The sequence below is a fragment of the Corapipo altera genome, unplaced genomic scaffold, assembly GCF_003945725.1.
Source record: "Corapipo altera isolate COAL_440 unplaced genomic scaffold, ASM394572v1 50, whole genome shotgun sequence".
NCBI lineage: Eukaryota > Metazoa > Chordata > Aves > Passeriformes > Pipridae > Corapipo > Corapipo altera.
In genome coordinates, this window is record NW_020884889.1 from 1517424 (window position 1) to 1523245 (window position 5822).

Consider the following 5822-nt stretch of genomic DNA (forward strand, 5'->3'; position numbering starts at 1 on the left):
GATCTTAAAAATCATTTTGTTCCACCCCCCTGGACAGGAACACTTTCCACTAGACCAGGTTGCTCAAAACACCATCCAGTGTGTTTGAAAGAAGTGAAAAGTTCTTTTATTCCCTCTACACAGTGACCCACACAAAGCTGAACATGGACTCAAATGACTGGTGGACACACCGCTTTTCAAGTCCTGGTACCTCCCTTACTGCACAGAGAGCAAAAGAATAAGGGCACATGGGCCAAAAGGTACAGGTTGGTCTTGTGGTTAAAGCAACAGACTGGCACTCAGGAAATTCCAGGTGGGACTCTGGTCCTCTCCCTCAAAAAAGGTTGGAATCTAAAGTAGCCATGAGGACTAGTCTGACTTTTTCTACAGATTTTGAGTGGCTTTGGGTAAATTGCTTACTCACCCTCAGTTCCCATTCCCCGTGCTTGCTGGGATACTCATGCCCATTTTGCTGGGATGCTGCAAGGATTATCTGGTATTTAGAAAGCTCTTAAATCCATGTAACTCACAAGTAACAATTAAATATGCTCCTGCTTTTAGATCAGAACTACAATAATTGAGAGCTGAGCACATTTTGTTTCGATTTTCCTATGACTGTCTGAATTCACTGAGACAAGTGACAGAGAAACGTGATTCATCAAATTCATGACTATTTCCAAAACAGTTTACTTTAATCTGAGCAATGGGAAAAACGCTAAAGGCAAGACTATTTTACCCAGCTGACTAAAGAAGGCCGTTTTATTCCATATTTCTGTTTTCAATAAACGTCCCAGGACAAACACATTCCCTGCAGCAGATCTATGCAAAGGACAAAAAGGCGTTAAATCCTAAGTGGGGGGGGGAGGAGGGCGAGGGGAAGAGATAAATAGTTTACTTCTATTATCTTTACCATATGTTCTATTCCAACTGGATACACATAAACAGCATGTAATCTTCAAGCTCAGCTTTAGACTCTTTGAAGTGACCTGACCATACTACTGATTTATTTCAAACTAACCTTTCTCTTTGAACCCTAGGTCAAGGTTAATTCTATAATAAAACATACCTTATACAGCTGGCTGTTCCAGTGGTGCTAGCAAGGAATGAAGCCCTCAGTCACAAGCATTTGTTTCACTGAGTGTGGTATTGTATTTCTATTTTCCCTTCCCTGTATTAATTTCCTTCACAGACCCTAGTTAAGGGGAAAAAAACCTCTTTTCCGGTCCATGAGATCAATTTTAAACACACTGGAATTAAATGAAGACATTTAAGCCACATTTCTTTGCTGAAATGAATCCGCCAACACCAGAAACTATTTTTATTACGGTCTATGTTTAATAATCAGATCTTCAATTTCATAAGAAGCTGTACAGCCATGTTATTCAAACTCCTGCACTGGCAACGACCCTTTCAGTATCTTTTACAAAACCATCTTTGCACCGAATCACAGCAAATCACCAAGGATAGCTTTTCTGTCTAGGAAAATAAAATGGGAAAAAGGAAATACATTTGAAGGGTACTTCTCAGAAAAGCAGAAGAGAGCTCCTTGCCAGTACCCCCACCAGTCTTGCCTGTCTGTAAGTATTAAAGGTAGAAGCCCTCCAAGCACGGGTGCAAAGGTGTGGAAGAAAGCTTGGGATGTGGGATGCAGTCACTGGGAGATACTGAGGTGCACAACATACTGCTGAAGGGTTGCTCATCAAGTTGTTTTTAAAAGGACTGGAAAGATGCTTTTGAATCTCAGCCTCCAGCCCACAGCATGCACTTACAGCACTTAAAAAGCCACAGCACCAAAGCTAAACCAGCAGCTGTTCCATATTTCTCCTGACTCCAAAGCCTTGCCAACATGGTGCCTCCTGGAGCTATTGGGAGAGGGATGAACAGAATTCTTCTAGGTCTGGGGCTTCTGCAAGGCACAGGCTGGAAAATCTTATCTGCTGCAGGTAACACCAGGGGGAATTGTGCTTCCCCTCCAAAGGAACAATGACTTTACCCTCACACGTTTTGCAGGCCTGAGTCTACAATGGTTGATGTTCAGCATCAACAGCACACAAAAGGTGCACCACCCCTAAAACCGTCCCCAAAAGCTTTCAGTGCTTCATCTCTGCCTTAGGGGCTGCTTTGTAAAACAGGGTTTAGATGAGTTTGAGCAGACAGCACTCTCGGGCAGCATCGATGCAGTAAACTTGTTATCTCATCAATATCTGTCATTGCTGAACGCAGCTGAGCTTGCCGTAATGGAAGCACCATCCATTTGGAATCCCAAAGGTAGGCATCAGTTTTGGATCAATGCTCTCAGAATCTCCATTAACTATTATGATGCCAGTGATGTTTTAGATCTATTTTGGGTTAATTTCTTTATGCCAGGACAAGGCCACAAAAGGTCTTCACTGCACTCTTAAAACAAACAAGAAGTAGTGGCACAGTAAGCCCAGCATCCCCAGAACCGGCGCGGTTCCAAAGAAACCCTTTTCCCTCCAGCTCTCCACTCCCAACTCACCATGCTGTCTTCCTCTTCCAGCTTCTCCTCAGGGACTATTGCCTGTCCCCACTCCTTAGTCACATGCCAAGATGTCCCCCCCCAGCTGGCAGTGCCATGTGTGTCCTGCCCTCCACACCCTGCTCTGTCCAAAATGACAGCCCTGGGCATGCTGGGAGGTAAAAGATGCAGCATGCAGAAATTCCTGAACAGGAGAGTCTTTACCTGTCACGGGATATCAGCAGTACTCCTTCTCTCTCCTCTACCACAGCGAGTGGTATCTTAAATGAGATCACTGGAATTATATCAGTTCAAGAGCTAAAAATAAAAATGTAACATTCCATCCAAATGCCTTGAAAGAGACACCTCTACCATTTTCTAATCTTCTTAAACAGGCATCAAAAATTATTACACCTAATGATTTATTAGTGAATGAAATCAGCCAATTAGACAGGCAAGGGCTGATTTTTCAAAAGGATCACACGGAACAATTTAATATCATGGGAGATAATAAACATGTCCTGAGCTGGATCATTGAATGATGTCGCTAACAGCCTGTCAGAGATAGCAGATATTTACAGCAGAATAAGGCACCACATCAGATAAAGTAAAATACATCCTCTCAAGGATATAGAAATACGGAAAGGAATCGCTCCAGCTGCATTTCAAGTCTGGGTAATTTCCATAACTCCTGAGAAAAAGCTTTGTGTGGTGCTAGACCTCTTCTTAAGTCACCCATCCATGCTCCTGGCATGCAGGAGACCCTTTGGAGCAAGCAAGGGAAAAATAGCACAGACCTCACAGGCTGGATGATGTTTTAAAGAAAAAACAATATACAAACAACTAGTAAATTGGGTAACCTAAAACAAAGGTACCTTTAAAATCATTTTATCTACACGTTGCCACTAGATGTGAGACCTAAGCAAGTATTTGTGCTGTTCTAGGACTGATGGCTTCCTACTGAAGCCTTGTTCATGCAGCTGTTACTGAAAGATACTTTTTTGATAAACTCGTAAAAAGCAAGTAAATAAACCTGTAAAAAGCAAGTAAATAAACCTATAACTCAGCTTGATTTATATACATCATTGCGAAATACTTTGCAATTTAATGTAACTGTGCACAGCCTATGATCTATCTGGTCCTATCCAGAATTTTGAAACCTCCTTATATCCCTGAGCCATTTGAGTGGGTGAGTAAGAACAGGAACTCTGCACTTGAATGAAGTCCACATTTTGTTTGCTTTGATACCAGTTTGCCCTTAGACAGGATGTAATGCAGCTGGTGTTCCTGTTTACTCTGAGGAAGCCTGCAAATTGCACCTCCACCAATCTCTGGAGATCCAGCTGTGAGACAAGAGCCCAGTAACAGGTATCCACAACTGACCTTAACATTTTTCTGAGTATCTGCACTAGTCCGTGTGTCACGTGCATCAGTTACTCCATGGATATGTGCAATATTCCTCCTGAATGAAGAAATCAAGAAAGGTGTTAGAAGATATCCCACATAGAGAAATATTTCCAAAATTGTACTCAGGAGACCAACAGCATTTGGGTTGAGGAGACCTCCACCCTGATGATGGTGATTTCTAAAACATTTTGGAACTGGAGAGATGCTTCTCAGCACTAACACTGCACCAGGGAGGAACACCGAGCCCCAATCTCAGGCAACACAGTGAACGCCACCTGGTGAAACCACTGGTAAGAGGTTCAACTAAAAAGTAAATTCCTCTCCCTTAATCCTGCAACACCAGCTTGCAGAGATGACTCAAATAAACCTGGATTCATTCGCAAGGCTACAAGTTTGGATGATAAAGGGAACTGTTGAGGAGTAATGACATCTACATGTTTTTGACATAAGGAAGCCTGTTAAAATTAGAGCAACATAAAACCAAAAAGCAGTCTCCCTGGATGACCTTTCTGGCTGATCTGTGTTGCTGTTTCACATGAATGCAATGCCCAAGCTGTGAGTTTGCATCTGCCACGCCCCAGCCTGGGACGCTGTGCAGGGGATGGGGCACGAGCCATCTGGCATGGTCACGGTGCAACTCACATCCCAGTACACTGCTGTCATCTCCCCACTGTCCCCTGCCTTGGGGTCCTGATGCTCTGGTGTCACGGGCACGGAGAGCTGGGCTCCCCTCCACATCCTCCCTGCCCCATGGGCCTGTCCTGGTCTATACCCGAGGGGAAGGTGACACTTACCCCCCCCCCGCCCCATAACCCCTTTCAGTCTCTATCTGAGAGGAGGATGCCAAGTGCCTCCTTTACCCCTCTCCTATCTGAGGGGAAGGCACCATTGCCACCTAAACTCTCCCAGTCTCTATCTGAGAAGAAGATATCATTTCCCCTCTGTACCCCTTTCATGGTCTCTACCTGAGGGCAAGGGGCCATTTTCCCCCAGGGCCCTTCTCCAGGTCTCCACCTGAGGGGAAAGTATCATTTTCCCACTGCACCCCTCTCACAGACTCTACCCGAGGGGAAGGTGCCATTTCCATCTACACTCTTCTACTGGTCAATACCTGAGGGGAAGGTGTCATTTTCCCACTGTATCCCTCTCCCTGTGTCTATCTGAGGCAAAGGTGCCATTGCCCTCTGTATCCTCCTCCCAGTCTTTCCCTGAGAGGCAGGTGCCATTGCCCCCTGAACCCTCTCCCAGTCCCTACCTGAGGCGAAGGTGCCATTGTCTTCTTTACTCCTCTCCTGGTTTCTAATTGAGAGGAAGATGCCATTGCCCCCTGTACCCCTCTCCTGATCAGTACCTGAGGGGATGGCGCCATTTTCCCACTGCACCCCTCTCACAGTCTCTACCTGAGGGGAAAGCACCACACCCTCCTCGTACCCCTCTTCAGATCTTTACCTGAGGCGAAGGCACCATTCCCTTACTCTGTACCACCCTCCTGCTCTCTACCTGAGAGGAAGATGCTACTGTCCCCTGTACTCCTATCCTCATCTCTGCCTGAACTGAAAGTGCCATTTTCCCCATGAGCTGCTCTCCTGGTCTATACCTGAGTGGAAGGCGCTATTGCCCTCTGTACCCCTCTCCCAGCCTCTACCCGAGGGGAAGATGCCATTCTCCCCTGTACCCCTCTCTGGTCTCTACCTGAGGCGAAGGCGCACCTCCCGCACCTCCCTCCTCCCCGTCCCCGACGAACGGCCACAGCGGCCGCCCGCCCTCGCTCCCTCCCAGCCGTGCGGGCACCGGCAGCGGACGAGCGGCGCGGGGCGGGCGGCGAAGGCAGCGGGGCGGAGCGGGGCGGAGCAGCGGGGCCATGGAGCGGCCCCGGCGGCGGAAGGGGCGACGCCTGCGGGGCGGGCGCTGCCGCCGTGTCGGAGCGGCCGGCGCTCGGCAGCCGCCGCCGGGCATG